This window comes from Mus musculus, chromosome 16 (genome assembly GCF_000001635.26).
Source record: "Mus musculus strain C57BL/6J chromosome 16, GRCm38.p6 C57BL/6J".
In the NCBI taxonomy this organism is placed as follows: Eukaryota; Metazoa; Chordata; class Mammalia; order Rodentia; family Muridae; genus Mus; species Mus musculus.
This window is the reverse complement of record NC_000082.6, coordinates 76,017,580-76,035,142: the sequence shown is the minus strand read 5'-3', so window position 1 is coordinate 76,035,142 and position 17,563 is coordinate 76,017,580. Positions and strand designations below refer to the sequence as shown.

General features: G+C 38.1%; 1 long non-coding RNA gene across 1 annotated transcript in view; it reads right to left on the bottom strand.

The window, feature by feature from the left end:
• Positions 1 to 540: 540 nt before the first annotated feature.
• The window catches only part of Gm15555 (predicted gene 15555), a 33,819-nt gene continuing 16,796 nt past the window's right edge, over positions 541 to 17,563 (bottom strand). The window contains exon 4 of the long non-coding RNA NR_155447.1: positions 541 to 1,035. This is a non-coding gene — a long non-coding RNA (predicted gene 15555). The remainder of the gene's footprint in view (positions 1,036 to 17,563) is intronic.

The window sequence follows — 17,563 nt, the reverse complement described above, 5'->3', positions numbered from 1 at the left end:
AGAATTTGGTTTCTCACAAACTGTCAAGATGAGCACATTCATTGAGTGACCAGTGGAATAAGGCTGAGAAGCTGGAAAGTCTTAAAAATACCAGTTGAAGCACATCATGCACAAAGGCTATCACCTCAATGGCATACAAGAGCAATGGAAGTGGCCCTGTTGCCTACTGTACAGACAAACAGGAATTAAACCTGTGAGTTGTTTTCTATTCAGAGGTCCAGCAACTCAAGAAATCAGTATTAACTTCTTTAGGGATGTTGTACATCTCATATTCAATCAGAAGATTGTGTAGGGATGGAAGATGGAGGCAATCAACCACTCCAAGGTATGGTATTGCCCCTTCGCTCAGGTGGTCAGTCCATGTCTGAGCTTTATAGTGTTGCTTCTTTGCTTCTTCTTATCATTGCCTGTCTATAGTAGGGAGAGGCTCAGGGAAGGTGAGGCCAGTGAATTCTGGATGCTTCCTGAACCACAATGAAGATTAACCCAGAGCAAATAAGCAATTATCAGTGGGCATGTATATGTTTTTTTTTTTTCTTACAGACTCAAGTAAAATCAGATCTTATAATATAAAATATTATATCCTTATTGTGCCTCTATCATGATTAAGAAGATGGAAGAGGAAAGGGAGAGGAGGAAACAGGGGACATGTCACTGGATACCATTAAAAAATATCTCACACAGGAACTCAGGTTTGGACACTGTCCTCTTGTCTCTCCTCATTGAACTCTATATCACCTATAGCCCTAGCCAATGAGATACATTTCTACTTTACTGTTATTTATTATCTTACAGTTTCATAATTTGTCAGGTCTCAGAGGATCAAAGTCTCTGCTCCAACACTTGCCATGTTTTGGTGTCAGGGAGGGTCATCTGCAGATTGAGAATGTTCTTTCCAGATGACATCTTATGTTGATCTGGTACAATGATGTCCATTGTCACCTTGTAAATAGTATGGACAAGGGAGCTTGGTGTCACAGGAGCCAGTAGTTGGAATTTTCCATGGGCTTTTTGAGCTGCCTTACAACAGGACACCTGGGAGCCAAGAAGGAGAAAGTGCAAGCTGTTGGTCTTCTAACCCGTGAAAAGCAATGCAGTCTGTGTAGGAAGTGCTGGAGATCTGTTGTGCCACACAGAGACTAGGGCACTAGTGTTTGTTTGCATACTTAAAAATCATTAAGAGAGTAGATCTCAAGTGTTCTTGTCATAAAAAATATAACTGCATGAAATAGTAGTATTTATTTCTCAGTGTATATACTTCTCAAATACCATGTGGTAGATGTCAAATGCACACAGTTTCCACTTGTCTATCATACTTTTTCATACAGCAGGAAAAACAAAACAAAACAAAACAAAACAAAACAAATACAAAGATAAAACAATTTCAGGTTTAGGTGTAACACAATGATATTTCTGTCATACTTAATTACTTCAAGCATCATAATCTCAACCCACATTCAAAGTATTGAAGAAAGAGGCTCTATCTCTTTTAGAGGAGTATAGCATGGGAAGGTTCTTAAAGTTCTCAAGAAATAAAATTTTTAGGTTTGATTGTGGCATTGTGGTTAAGAAAATGTCAAAAAAAAATTTAGAGATCCTAATAGACACGGGAGAATAAAATAACATATTGTGAGTTTGCTTAAAACATAAACGAAGGAAAGAGAAATGATGGAGATAAAATGTTATGCAAAATATGTGCTGCAATGACTTGCTAACTGTTGAATATATGAAAGAACTATATGCAAAGTATGTATTTGAGTGTGTGTAAAACTTCTGACCCTCAGCGTCTTAATATCTACATGTGACATAATATTATACCACTTCTTTCTTAGTCAGGGTTTTCCAGAAGAACAAAACCCAATAGCAAGAATATGTATGGAAATTAGATTGGCTCAGATGATGCTATTAGAATCTTCCTATAGTATTAGATTCACACTGGAGTTCTCCCCTCCCTCAGCTGCAAGAGATGCTAGAATATACAAGAAATGAAACATTACTGAATGGAAAATTCCACAGTGCAGCTTCCATGAAGTCATAATCTACGATGAGGTGGGACTTTGTGTGAAGCAGTGTTCGGAGCATCACCCTCTCTTCTGTAAGTTGTCTGTCACTCATACATTAGCAAGCAGCTAATTGTTGTGCCAAGTTAGACTTTGGTAGCATTACATGTTGGTTTGAGTTTGGTGCCTTGTTGTGGTAAATAGACATTTGTTCATGTTTCTCTAGGAAAGCTTTTGCCACAGAGACTGCTGGGCCAGAAGAGATGAGCAGGCAAAGACAAGGACAAATGCCACCATGTCAAGTATGGTATGTCTATGAGTTGATGACTTGAGTCTTTGCCTTCATCTTCACATCATACGAAAGAGAACACAAGAACATCCTACTATCCTCAATCCCACCTCACCACTCTCCTGCACCATTGATCAGTTTCCATTCACAGACCTAAGCACATACACGAAGAGTTTCCATCCTGAGTAATTGTTCTTTATTATACAGGATGTTCCTTATAATGCAAAACATTTTTCATTGGTAACACTCTAAATTAGAAGTTGCCAATGGAAGTTTCTAAGTATTGATAATAAAGAAAATGGGAAACTTAAGTGGAAAGTCTAGGATCAGTTGAAATGGAAACTTACTTGCAAGACCTAAACTAATATTCATAATCCATTCAGTCTTTAATGGACACTTATGCTGAATCATTTCTTGTGACTATTTTGACAATTTGGTAGTAGTCATGAACACAAATATCTTCATGGTATCCTGACTTCATTTAATTTTGGATATGTTAGCAATAGAATATGTATGCTGAAACAAGTGACATTTTAATGAATTCAAAGTAATTACTTAGACTTTTAAACAAAGAAATGCTGTCACTTGTCACAATGTGGCTGGACCTGGAAGATATAATAATAAATGAAATTAGCCAAGAAAGACAAATGGATATTATTTTACCATGTATATGTAATTTAAAATTTAAAATAACAGGATTAAGATAGTATAATGGTAATCATAGTGAACTGTGGAGAGAAGAGAGTGTATATTGATTAAAGGCTATCAAATTTAATCTAAAAAACTTAGAAAAACTAAGTTCAGGAGAGTAATCTGAAATACACTGCATATATTCTACAATGTATTATGGTAAAAATGTTACTGTTATTAGTCACAAATAAATAATATGTAGATGGAAGAGTATATTTATTAATTAGCTTGATATTTCCATTTTGTCCATGGAAGACAATTGTTCTTTTACCTGGAAATAACCAGGTATATATGTGTGTGTGTGTGTGTGTGTGTGTTACTTTTTCTCATTACTTTGGTCAAATATCTAGCAAGAAGCAAAGAAACTACTTAAGGAAAGAAATTAATTTGGGCTGGCAGTTTGAGAGGCTGTAGTGCACACTGGTGGCAGGGCATGGTGGAGGGACACAGATGTTCTACAGTCTTGAAGCAGATACTGATGAATATTGACGCTAAGCTTGCCTTCTCCTTTTTATTCAGTCCAGGGTCTCTCCATAGAACAGTGCTACCTGCATTTAGGGATGGGTCTTCTTACTGCAGAGAGCCAAGTCTGGAAATTCTCTCACAGACATGCCTAAAGGATTGTCTCCTACATGATTCTAGACTCTGACCATTGGACAATGGATATTGGCAACTCTATATTGCAGAATATATGTGTTTTGTCATTCTGTAAACAACCTAACAACAATTTGCAAAACACGTACATTGGGTTGGGCATTTTAAGTGATATACAGGTTATTTAAATGATATGGGAAGATATGTATAGGTTACATGCAAATACTGCTTCATTTTATATAGGATCAGTATCATCTATAGATATTGACATCTATATAGAATTATGGAACATATTCTACTTAGATATTAAAGATACTATATTTAAAAATACATTTCTCCATTTGTTGATTAGTTTGATTTAGCTTTTCTACATATGTTTTTGATGCATCATATTCTACACAAAAATATTAAAACATGTAATTTTATGTCCTGGGTCCCACAGAGACCAGTCTGTGCAGGTAAGCCTGCAGACTGCAGAGGCAACACATGTAATTTTGTCAATAAAAATATATAGTAAAATTTAAGTTAAATTAAAAAGTAAAGATCTTTTAGAAATACTATGTTATCGTTGGTTTTAAACCTGGCACAACTTAGAATTACTTGGGAAGAGAGTCTCAGGGAGAGATTCTGTATTTTTTTCTATGTGAGAATGTATCTGTTGGGATTTTCTTAATTAATTGATGTGGGAAGACACACCCCAGTATGGGTGGCTCCATTCCCTAGATTTAGGTTTCTGAAAACTATGTATGAGTGGAGAAACTGAGCTGAGCAAAAGCACGTAACTGAGCATGAACTTTTCTTCTACTCCTGTAGGTCAGATACAACTAGGTGCTTCAAAGTCCTGTTGCTCTGATTTCCCCACAATAATGGGCTATAATCTGGAACTATAAGCTAAGACAAACCCTTCCTCCTTTAAGTTACTTTTTGTCAAGATATTTTAGCATGGCAATAAAACAGAAATAAGTATATACTGTATGTTTAGCAAAGTATAAAAATAAAAGGAATAAAGCAAAAGAAAGAATCTCACCCATATGCTCAGGCCAATTGAAGGGTACAGAAACACACACACACATACATACACACACACACACACACACACACACTCAAATTGTTTCCAACATGGATGTGTAGCTTGTTCAAATGAGACAGGTGTGATGTTAACATTTAGTGTTTGAAACGGTCAAGACTTACATAGGCAAACCAATAATTTTAGACTCAGTCCAAATCACATCTGAAAATAACTGAAGACCCCACCAGAGGAGAGGTGGCCGCCTGGGAGGACACTGACCGCTGGAGCAGGTAAGGGAGCCATCTTGTGTCCCGGGTCCCTCAGAGACGAGTCTGCACAGGTGAGAGTGTGAACTACAGAAGCCACACAGTTTCTGGAACAGGCAGAAGCAACACAGCTTCTGGGACAGACATCCAGGCACCTTCCCTGCCAGAGGAGAGGGGTCTGCCTGGGAGGGCTCTGACCACCAGAGTAGGTGAAAGAGCCATTTTATGTCCTGGGTCCCTCAGAGACCAGTCTGTGCAGGTGAGCCTGCAGACTGCAGAGGCAACAAATGTGGGACAGGCCCTTTTTTGGGCCTTCATCTTCAGCCATGAGGTAGGTCTGAACGCCAGACCTCTGTGCATATTCCCTGCAAGAGGAGAGCTTGCCTGCAGAGAGTACTCTGACCACTGAGCCTCAGGAGAGAGCTGGACTCCCAGGACTGTTGACAGAGGCTAACAGAATCACAAGAGGAACAAGCTCCAACCAGAGACATCTATAACAACTAACTCCAGATATTACCAGATGGTGAAAGGCAAATGTAAGAATCTTACTAACAGAAACCAAGACCACTCATCATCATCAGAACCCAGCATTCCCACCTCAGCCAGTCCTGGATAACCCAACACACCTGAAAAGCAAGACTTGGACTTAAAATCATATCTCATGATGCTGGTAGAGGACATCAAGAAGGGCGTTAATAACTCACTTAAAGAAATACAGGAGAACACTACTAAAGAGATAGAAGTCCTTAAAGAATTACAGGAAAACACAACCAAACAGGTGATGGAATTGAACAAAACCATCCAAGACCTAAAAAAGGAAGTATAAACAATATATATAAAAAAAAAACAAACTGAGATAACTCTGGAGATAGAAAACCTAGGAAAGAAATCAGGAACCATAGATATGAGCATCAGCAACAGCATACAAGAGATGGAAGAGAGAATCTCAGGTGCAGAAGATTCCATAGAGAACATGGGTACAACAATCAAAGAAAATGCAAAATGCAAAAAGATCCTAACTCAAAACATCCAGAAAATCCAGGACACAACGAGAAGACCGAAACTACGGATAATAGAAGTAGATGAGAATGAAGATTTTCAACTTAAAGGGCCAGCAAATATCTTCAACCTAATTATAGAAGAAAACTTCCCAAACCTAAAGAAAGAGATGCCCATGAACATACAAGATGCTTACAGAACTCCAAATAGACTGGACCAGAAAAGAAATTCCTCCTGACACATAATAATCAAAACAACAAATTCACTAAATAAAGATAGAATATTAAAAGCAGTAAGGGAAAAGGGTCAAGTAACATATAAAGGCAGGCCTATCAGAATTACACCAGACTTCTCACCAGAGACTATGAATGCCAGTAGATCCTAGACAGATGTATTGCAGACCCTAAGAGAACACAAATGCCAGCCCAGGCTACTATACCCAGCCAAACTCTCAATTACCATAGATGGAGAAACCAAAGTATTCCATGATAAAACCAAATTTACACATTATCTTTCTAGGAATCCAGCCCTTCAAAGGATAATAAAGGGAAAACACCAATACAAGGACAGAAACTACACCCTAGAAAAAGCAAGAAAGTAAACCTTTAACAAACCAAAAGGAAGACAGCTGCAAGAACAGAATCCCAACTTTAATAACAAAAATAACAGGAAGCAACAATTACTTTTCTTTAATTTCTCTTAACATCATTGGACTCAACTCCCCAATAAAAAAGACATAGACTAATTGACTGGCTACACAAACAGGACCCAACATTTTGCTGCTTACAGGAAACCCACCTCAGGGAAAAAGACAGACACTACCTCAGAGTGAAAGGCTGGAAAACAATTTTCCAAGCAAATGGTCTGAAGAACCAAGCTGGAGTAGCCATTCTAATATCGAATAAAATCAACTTCCAACCCAAAGTTATCAAAAAAGATAAGGAGGGACACTTCACACTCATCAAAGGTAAAATCTACCAAGATGAACTGTCAATTCTGAATATCTATGCTCCAAATACAAGGGCAGCCACATTCATTAAAGAAACTTCAGTAAAGCTCAAAGCACACATTGCACCTCACACAATAATAGTGGGAGACTCCAACACCCCACTCTCACCAATGGACAGAACCTGGGATCAGAAACTAAACAGAGACACATGGACACTAACAGAAGTTGTAAAACAAATGGTTTTAATAGATCTCTACAAAACATTTTATCCTAAAACAAAAGGATATACCTTCTTCTCAGCACCACATGATACCTCCTTGAAAACTGACCATATGATTGGTCACAAAACAGGTCTACACAGATACAAAAATATTGAAATTATCCTATGCATCCTATCTGATCACTGCAGACTAAGGCTGATCTTCAATAGCAGCATAAATAATAGAAAGCCAACATTCACATGGAAACTGAACAACAAACACTCTGCTCAATGATTCCTTGGTCATGGATGAAATAAAGAAGAAAATTAAAGACTTTTTAGAGTTTAATAAAAATGAAGCTACAACATACCCAAACTTACAAAACACAATGAAGGCAGTCCTAGGAGGAAAACTCATAGCCCTGAGTGCCTCCAAAAAGAAACTAGAGAGAGCATACACTAGCAGCCTGACAGCACACCTAGAAGCTCTAGAACTAAAGGAAGAAATTCACCTAAGAGGAGTAGAAGGCAGGAAATAATCAAACTCAGGGCTGAAATCAATCAAGTGGAAACAAAAAGAACTATTCAAAGAATCAACCAAACCAGGAGCTGGTTCTTTGAGAAAATAAACAAGATAGATCAACCCTTAGCCAGACTAACTAGAGGGCACAGGGACAGTATCCTAACTAACAAAATCAGAAATGAAAAAGGATACATAACAACAGAACCTGAGGAAATCCAAAACATCATCGGATTCTACTACAAAAGGCTATACTCAACAAAACTAGAAAACTTGGATGAAATGGACATGTTCCTAGACAGATACCAGGTACCAAAGTTAAATCAGGATCAGATTAACGATCCAAACAGTCCCATTTCCCCTAAAGAAATAGAAGCACTCATCAATAGTCTCCCAACCAAAAAAAAAGCCCAGGACCAGATGGGTTTAATGCAGAGTTCTATCGGACCTTCTAAGAAGACATAATTCCAACTCTCCTCAAATTATTCCACAAAATAGAAACAGAAGGTCCTCTACCCAATTTATTCTATGAAGCCACAATTACTCTGATGCCTAAACCACACAAAGATCCAACAAAGAAAGAGAACTTCAGACCAATTTCCCTTATGAATATCAATGCAAAAATACTCAAATACCGAATCTGTTCTTACACATCAAAAACGATCATCCATCGTGACTACGTAGGCTTCATCCCAGTTATGCAGGGATGGTTTAATATGCGGAAATCCATCAACATAATCCACTATATAAACAAATTCATAGACAAAACCCACATGATCATCTCTTTAGATGCTGAGAAAGCATTTGACAAAATCCAACACCCTTTCATAATAAGTCTTAGAAAGATCAGGAATTCAAGGCCCATACCCAAACATAATAAAAGCAATCTACAGCAAACCAGTGGCCAACATCAAACTAAATGGAGAGAAACTGGAAGCAATCACACTAAAATCAGGGAGTAGACAAGGCTACCCTCTTTCTCCCTACCTTTTCAATATAGTACTTGAAGTCCTAGACGGAGCAATTTGACAACAAAAGGAGATCAAGGGGATACACATTGGAAAGGAAGAAGTCAAAATATCACTATTTGCAGATGATATGATAGTATATATAAGTTACCCTAAAAATTCCACCAGAGAACACCTAAATCTGATAAACAGCTTCATTGCAGTAGCTGGATATAAAATTAACTCAAACAAATCAATGGCCTTTCTCTACACAAAGGATAAACTGGCTGAGAAAGAAATTAGGGAAACAACACCCTTCACAATAATAGTCACAAGTAATATAAAATACCTTGGTGTGACTCTAACTAATGAAGTGAAAGATCTGTATGATAAGAACTTCAAGTCTCTGAAAAAAGAAATTAAAGAAGATCTCAGAAGTTGGAAAGATCTCCCATGCTCATGGATTGGCAGGATCAACATTGTAAAAATGACTATCTTGCCAAAAGCAATCTACAGATTCAATGCAATCCCCATCAAAATTCCAACTCAATTCTTTAACGAATTAGAAAGAGCAATCTGCAAATTCATCTGGAATAATAAAAAAAACTAGGATATCAAAAACTCTTCTCAAGGATAAAATAACCTCTGCTGAAATCACCATGCCTGACCTTAAGCTGTATTACCGAGGAATTGTGATAAAAACTGCATGGTACTGGTACAATGACAGACAGGTAGATCAGTGGAATAGAATTGAAGACCCAGAAATGAATCCACACACCTATGGTCACTTGATCTTTGACAAGGGAGCTAATACCATCCAGTGGAAAAATGACAGCATTTTCATCAAATGGTGTTGGCACAAATGGTGATTATCATGTAGAAGAATGGGAATTGATCCATTCTTATCTCATTATACAAAGCTGAAGTCTAAGTGCATCAAAGACCTCCACATAAAATCAGAGACACTGAAATTAATAGAGGAGAGAGTGGGGAAAAGCCTCGAAGATATGGGCACAGGGGAAAAATTCCTAAACAGAACAGCAATGGCTTGTGCTGTAAGATCAAGAACTGACAAATGGAACCTCATAAAATTGCAAAGCTTCTGTAAGGCAAAAGCCACTGTCAATAAGACAAAAAGGCCACCAACATATTAGGAAAGGATTTTTACAAATCATAAATCTGATAGGAGACTAATATCCAATATATACAAAGAGCTTAGTAAGCTGGACTCCAGAAATTCAAATAACCTCATTACAAAATGGGGTACAGAGCTAAACAAAACACTGTGAACTGAGGAATACTGAATGGCAGAGAAGCACCTGAAAAAATGTTCAACATCCTTAATCATCAGGGAAATGCAAATTAAAACAACCTTGAGATTCCACCTCACACCAGTAAGAATGGCTAAGATAAAAAATTCAGGTGACAGCAGATACTGGCGAGGATGTGGAGAAAGAGGAACACTCCTCCATTGTTGGTGGGATTGCAAGCTTGTACAACCACTCTGGAAGTCACTTTGGAGGTTCCTCAGAAAATTGGACATAGTATTACTGGAAGATCCAGTAATACCTCTCCTGGGCATATATCCAGAAGATGCCCCAACTGGTAAGAAGGACACATGCTCCACTATGTTCATAGCAGCCTTATTTATAATAGCCAGAAGCTGGAAAGAACCCAGATGTCCCTCAACAGAGGAATGGATACAGGAAATATGGTACATTTATGCAATGGAGTACTACTCAGCTATTAAAAACAATGAATGTATGAAATTCTTGGGCAAATGGATATATCTGGAGGCTATCATCCTCAGTGAGGTAACAAAGTCACAAAAGAAGTCACTAGACATGCACTCACTGATAACTGGATTTTAACCCAGAAACCTAGAATACTCAAAATACAATTTGCAAAACACTAGAAAATCAAGAAGAAGGAAGACCAACCTGTGGATTCTTCATTCCTCCTTAGAATAGGGAACAAAATACCCATGAAAGGGGCTACAGAGACAAAATTTGGAGCTAAGACGAAAGGATGGACTATCCAGAGACAACCGCACCCTGGGATACATCACATAATCAGCCACCAAACCCAGACACTATTGCATATACTAGCAAGATTTTGCTGAAGCGTCGTCCCTGATATAGCTCTCTTGTCAGGCTATTCCAGTGCTTGGCAAATACAGAAGTGGATGCTCACAGTCATCTATAGGATGGAAAACATGGCCCCCAATGGAGGAGCTTGAGAAAGTACCCAAGGAGCTGAAGGGGTCTGCAACCCTATACGTGGAACAACAATATGAACTAACCATTACCCACACATCTTGTGTCTCTATCTGCATAAGTAGTGTAAGATGGCCTAGTTGGCCATCATTGGGAAGAGAGGCCCCTAGGTCTTGCAAACTTTATATGCCCCAGTACAGGGGAACACCAGGGCCAAGAAGTGGGAGTGGGTGGGTAGGGGAGCAGGATGGGGGGAGGGTATAGGGAACTGTCCGGATAACATTTGAAATGTAAATAAAGAAAATATCTAATAAAATAAAAAAATTAAAAAAGAGAAAATAATGGAAGAAAGATTTAAATATAGGAGCTGGAACTTGAAAATTGATAGAAGGAAAAGTGGAAGGACAGCACCGTAATATTGGGCTTGGCAATGATTTCTTTGATATGACATATAAGGCATGGGTAATAAAGGCACTGTCATCCCAGCTCTGGGTAGTCAGAGATAGGAAGGTCTGTGTGATTACTGGTAGCTGGCCTAGCCTAGTTTATTACCTTCAGGCCAATGAAAGACTCTGCCTCAAAACCAAGGTAGATCGCACTTGAGGAATGACAAGGGAAGTTGATATACGCACATGAGTATGCGTGCTTACACATATATGCACACATATGTGCAAGCATACACACAAACCTAATAAACAAGTGTTTGTATATAAACCTTTCCACGTACATACAATCATGCATGCATAGTGGAATGTGCATCAAAGGATACTCTCACCCAGAATGTAAAACACACACACAAAAAAATGTGAGACAACACTAACAAATCACATGTCAGACATTAATATTCAGAAGATAGTTTCTCCATAACCCAATGACAAAACAATGATTGTATTGACTTGAACCAATATTTCTTCAAAGAAAATATACAAATGACATATAAACACTCCATTTCTTGTCATTTGGCAAATTCACCTCCAAGCCAGGAGGTGCCACTCACCTCTATTAGGATAGAAATCACTAGTATAAAAGTGCAGCCAGAACATAGCAAATGTTGGATAGGAGAGGCGACTAGGAGAAACTGTACCCTGTCTGAAGGTTAATGAGTATATAAAGTGAAATAACTGTGAGAAAAATTAATGCTGGTTCCTTTTTAACACAGAACAATTTTTGATCTAGTAATTTTCCTACTCGATATAGATCCCAAGGAATTGAAAGTAGGAACCTGAACAGGGACACTTACATTTATATTCACAGCAGCACTGTTAACAGATGCTAAAAAGGATGAATGGTTCCCATTCCTAAAAATATCCATGAGTGAATGAAACGTGGCATAAATATGAAATGAAATATCATTCATCCCGTGGGTGAATCAAATTCTGATACGCGAGACAGCAGAGACACATCGAAAACATGCTAAGCAAAACAAGCCAGGACACAAAGGACATTAGCAATATGGAGCGAAGACCCCAAGAGCACAGTGGTTGTCAGGAGCTGGTAGAGGAAGCAATGAGAAGTTGGTATTTAGTGGGTACAAGTTCTGTTAGGGAAGGCGAAATGCTCTGGAATTGCACGGGGTGATGACTGCGCAGAACTGTGAGTGAGCTATCTAATGGGAAAGTTTGAACACCCAACAAAGGCCCACTACTAATACCCGCCTTGTATGTATTTTGCCACCGTAAAATTGCTATTACTTTGTGTCTTATCATCTAGGGGAATAGTTTTTCCTTAACTTATTTTGTGTGGAGATCAGATTTTTTGTAGGGAGGGGTCTGGCCTCCAACAGTTTTTTTTAAAATAACACAAGAGAAAAGAGAAACAGAGGATGAGAGGAACAGTGCCTGGGAGGGGGCTATTATCCCCGACTTTGGGAGGGAAGCGTGTTATTTAACAATGAACAGTGACGTGTTCGTTAGTTGGGGGTTCATTCAGTGAGCTGAACACAAGGTGTTCACCAAGTGCTTTCCTTCCCCGCCTTTGAAATTTGTTTACAGATATCACCGGGGGCCCCAGTCTCTAATTTTATTACTCAGAGTTCTTCATTAACTTTGGAAATTGTTTGTCCAATAAAGACTTATCTCATTTGCTGATGGCTTCAGAATCCCCTGGATTATGGCAGGGATTTGATGTTATAATAATCTCCCATGAGAATTGTCCAAACAGCTGTGAAGGCAAGAAAGAGCTACAGGGACCTTGCAGTGCCTCGTGACAGCAGCAAGGACCAAGCCTGAACAAAATGAATCTTTTCTGTTTCTCGCTGGTGAGTACCTCCTCGGGCCCTGATTTTATTCTCTTATGATGACATTGTGTCAAATAAAGCCAATAAAATTAAGTGTAGTCTAAACTTGAGTGTCATGAGTTTGCATCACAATGAATAAAAATGGTGTGTACGTCCAAGCAGTTGGGCTGACTTGATTGAGATCAGCGTTGTTGTAAGACTACATAGATGAAAGGTAACGGAAACTATGTGTGCTATTACTGACCTGCTTTGGAATCAGTATTGCTTATGTCACGTTGCTGCCTTTCTAAAGTGTAATCTGTGAACATTCCTTTTGAAGAAGCATTTTTGTTTTCTATTTTTTTATAATTATGACAAAAAAAAAAACCCATGAAAATGTGTAGCATTTCATTTACTTGCTTTGCTTTGTGGCCCCAGGCATCCATGGTTTTTGTTGCTGCTGCTGCTGTTGTTTGTTTGTTTGTGTGCTTCCTCTGGTTCTCCTTTTTTTTTTTTCATTACTGAATTGCATTCAGTATCATCTTGGTTAAGCTTCTATTGTGGCAGTGGCCTGAGTTAGATCATGCTTTTATTGCAAGTTACAAGAGATTGAGCCAGGCTTGGAGAGGTGCTCAGGTGAGGTGTGAGCATGTCTGGTTCTCAAATTCTATTGTACATTATTAATTTCAAACAAGCAAACAAACAAACAAACAAACCTGGAGTGGGTCAGTGAAACTTCTCCAGTAGTTACATATCAGGAAGTATTTTATAATTCTATCTTGCAATTGGAATGACTTACCAGTGCTTTTAAATGTTTCAATAATTTTATTCATGTTTCTGTGCTTAAGGCAGGGCATCCTGCAGCCTCTGTGGTATTTCAAGATGTTGATGGGTGAGCCCTATCACTTGGGAAGATGAAATACTCTATCTTTGATGTTTGTTTCCCTTCCAAATTGCAAGGGAGATTAACACAATAGCTAGCAATGGTGCTGACATGAAGCGCAGAACCTGAACAGGAGGTATTTTGAGGCAAGCTAAGGGATTTCATTTCAGAACATCTTGAAAAATAAAATCTGATTGTGACTTGCAGGAGGCTGAATCATCAAGTTTAAGTTGCCTGCATTGTTAAAAATTAACTGCCAGCTCTCAAGTTTTGCCACATGTCATGTAAGTCTGACTGGAGAAAAAAAAAAATCTCATTTCAAGTGATTTAAATGGTATTGCTCATTCTTCTCTGGTTGTTCTGAAAGTATTATATATGTTTTATATGAATATAGTTCCCTGGGAATTAGGTGGTATAGAGCCATAAATGACTCCATTCTGAAATCATTTTGAACGGTAACGTAATCAACTATGCTAATGTCTCTATATCAGGGTTTGGTGCAGTATGGCATATGTTTATAATCTTGACTCTAAAGACACATATGCATCGAATGGAATGAATGTGATTGTCTTTCTTTGTTATATAAGGAGAAGCAGCCCGAACACAACAAACTGCATCAAAGCTCCGGTTTATGGACCCAGCATCATGTTGCTGGGGTTTAGTTTTTAAAGTGGTCCTTAAGGCGCTTCTTGCTTGAATAGCAGACTGAATGACCATGAACAACAAACTATTTTTTTTCCCAGCAGTCCAAGTTTGCATGCCATAAAAATTACTTGCTTTACTAAGAGAGTGTGCAAAGATATTTGAAAAAAAAAACCCTCAGAACCATTCAAGAAAACTATTTACTGTATGTATGCTTAGCTTGTGTGTGGTGACAGTTGACTGAGCTGTTGTGCACTGTAGCTTAACAGCTTTCACCGGGAATTTACGCATAATCCAAAGCATATTTGATCTGTCCTTGTGAACATATGGGAGACTGTATTTAGGAGAAGAGAATAAAATCCAGTGATGTGGTGAAAAAAAGCTCACACAATTAAAAAAAAAAAGGAGGAGGAGTTCTTTAGAAATACACCAATAATGTCTGGAAAGTGGATGGTTTTAAATATTAAACACAGGGACTACCATGGAGAAAAGAGCAGAATGGTTAACTATTCTCCTATTTGAATGTGACAAAAACTTACCCAAGTATCATCTCCATGAATTAACCACAAGGAATGGATATAATAAATAGTACATTCAAGGTGGTTATTCTTAATTAGGATCTATGAACTTGAAATGGAGTATATTTTTTGTATCAGGAGGCAGGAATACCCCTTTAAATATGCTCCTGTGACCCACATTTTTTTTTCATATTGTGATTAGGCTCTGGAAAAAGCTTGCTCATTGGAAGCAAGGTGATCTTGTTGGGCTCATCACACAGTTATTGAGCTTGGTATGACTTTGCAGTGTATGGGGTTCAAATCAATTATCCCCGAATGAACATCTACATGATTTGCAGGGCACCTCTGTCTGTATTTGAGCTCTTGTCTACATCATCACTTTATGCCTCTCCCCTGTTCTTGCACATACCAAGACAACTCTAACGCCAGGAAGACAAGATGCTCACAAAGAATACACTGGCCTTGTCCTTGTAACTTTAAAAAGCTGTTTTTCTCTTACATAACCATCTTGAACTGTTTTGTTTTGTTTTTGTTTGAGACAGCCTGCCTTCCTTCCTTCCTTCCTTCCTTCCTTCCTTCCTTCCTTCCTTCCTTCCTCCCTCCCTCCCTCCCTCCCTCCCCTCCCTCTTTCTCTCTTTCTCTCTTTCTCTCTTTCTCTCTTTTTCTCTCTTTCTCTCTTTCTCTCTCCCCTCCTTTCTTCCTTTTTAAAAAGGACTTGTTTATTATTATATCTAAGTACACTGTAGCTGTCTTCAGACTCACCAGAAGAGGGCATCAGATCTCATTACACATGGTTGTGAGCCACCACGTGGTTGTGGGATTTGAACTTAGGACCTCCTAAAGAGCAGTCAGTGCTCTTATCAGCTGAGCCATCTCTGCAGCCCAAGACAGGCTTTCCTTATGTTGTTCTGGCTGTTCAAACTCAGAGACCTGCCTGCCTCTGCAGTGCTGGGATTAAAGGTATGCACCACCACCACCTGGGGAGTGAACACTTTTCATTAAACAGAGCTTAAATTTACATCATTTTAAGGGACATTGAATGTATCAATGTCCTTTCGCAGATAAAAACACATTGTTTTCATTTACCCAGTTGTTTCCCAAGGCATTTAATGATGTTTGGAAAATATCTTTTTATCAAATGTGGCACATCTACTGTTAACAAGATCACATTTCTTCAAATAAACAAACTTTTTTCAAAGTCTCCAAAATAAAAACTCTGAGAAAACTGGGTGTGGATGCTAAATACTTTGACTGACACCATAAATATTTTTGTTTTGCTTAACTTATTCATAAATACTTAGAGTATTGGTTTTCATATGCTGATTATTGTAAATAACTAGTTTTACTAAATTAAAATGTTTTTCTGGTATCTGTGATTCACTCAGATATTTTCCCATGCAGTTTTTAAAATTTCCTCCATATCCATGCACAATTCTCAATTTTTTTCCTATGGTATTGAGAAAAAAAAAATCTTGTTATTTTCTACTCGCTACAAGTTTTGTAATGGATTTGTTAAAATTCTGAAATATTTTCAAAGAGGTATTGAGGTAAATGTTGGTTTTAATATTTTAATGTACATTTAAGCTGGGTGGTGGTGGCACACACCTTTTATCCCAGCACTGGGGAGGCAGGGGCAGGTGGATTTCTGAGTTCGAGGCCAGCCTGGTCTATAGAGTAAGTTCCAGGACAGCCAGGGCTACACAGAGAAACCCTGTCTTGAAAAAAAAAGATTGAATGTACATTTAAATGTTCAAGCATCATTAAATATATATGAAACATCGACTATTATGATATATATGCATATACACACACTTATACACACATATATGTATATATGTATATTTTAAATATATATATGTGTGTATATACATATACACATATATATATTTAAACACTTATACTAATCCTGGTGACATTTCATATAGGCATGTCTAACCTATGTGCTATGGAATGCAGGCACCTTAGTGAAAATATGAATGTGTCTAAACATCAAAATTGTAAACTTAGTATGAAAACGTTTGGAGGCTTTTATGTGTATGTGATTTAGTTTCCTATCCCAATTGCATAGGTCTCGAGCATGAACTTTGTAGATAACAATTTCTGTCACAATGTCAGAAGGTTGCACATGTCTGACAGAATCTTTAAAAGTACGCTAAAAAAAATTGATCTTGTTTTCCTGCATTGACAAATACATTGCATCACTTTCCTCCCCCGAAATCCCCCCATAGTCCGGTATTTCAGTCTCCATACACGTTCTGCCGATCAGCCTGCTTGTTCAGCCTCCTTTTGTATTACCCTACGTAAAGGGTTCGGCATCTTCTGATTCTCTCCCATAAGAGAGCTAGATCCCATCCAATTTTGGATTACTTGATATAGTTTTCTGTGATTATATTTGACTCCAAGACTATTTGATCTAAGTTTCTATTTGTTTTTTGTTTGTTTGTCTGTTTGTTTGTTTGTTTGTTTTTCTCTCTTACTGGTTAACTTTCTCTTAGCTTTTTCTGGAACAGGTCTTAAAGTTCCATTTCGATGGCTCTCTGTTCATTTTTTTTTTTTCCGGCCCCCTGCTATCTAGTACCAAGAGCTTCTCCAGCTATTGGCGGAAGTTTTTCCTCATGTCTGTTCAT